The sequence below is a fragment of the Penaeus monodon genome, chromosome 24 (genome assembly GCF_015228065.2).
Source record: "Penaeus monodon isolate SGIC_2016 chromosome 24, NSTDA_Pmon_1, whole genome shotgun sequence".
NCBI classification, from domain to species: domain Eukaryota; kingdom Metazoa; phylum Arthropoda; class Malacostraca; order Decapoda; family Penaeidae; genus Penaeus; species Penaeus monodon.
In genome coordinates this window covers 1,036,729-1,037,058 of record NC_051409.1, presented here as the reverse complement: position 1 = coordinate 1,037,058, position 330 = coordinate 1,036,729, and the positions used below count along the sequence as shown (strand labels likewise).

Below are 330 nucleotides of genomic sequence, written 5' to 3'. Positions count from 1 at the left end.
GATTTGGCTGTGGTTTTAGATTACTATTGTTAATATTTATTGGTCAGATATTTCTCACAAATGCTATACAGCCAAGTCTTCAAGCAACATTGTATTAGGATTAACTAAATAAAGAATTTGTAAAAAATGCTGATTAATTTCGCTCATTTCTTATCCTAATCCTTCTGGGTCGTACACGCAATTTACTAAATTGCTACTAAACCTACGGTGCATATCTGCACTCTCCTTATTCTTGGAAGGTTTGGCAGTCTACTTGAGTTAGCAAGAGTTATGTATGCAGTGGGTAAACGGCTAAACCTGCGATTGTTTCATTCATCTAACACCGTACTG

General features: G+C 35.8%; 1 protein-coding gene across 2 annotated transcripts in view; it reads left to right on the top strand.

Annotated features, from left to right (window-relative positions):
• LOC119588470 (sphingomyelin phosphodiesterase-like) overlaps positions 1–330 on the top strand; it is a gene marked incomplete at its 3' end in the record, with an annotated part of 48,524 nt that overhangs the window by 17,953 nt on the left and 30,241 nt on the right.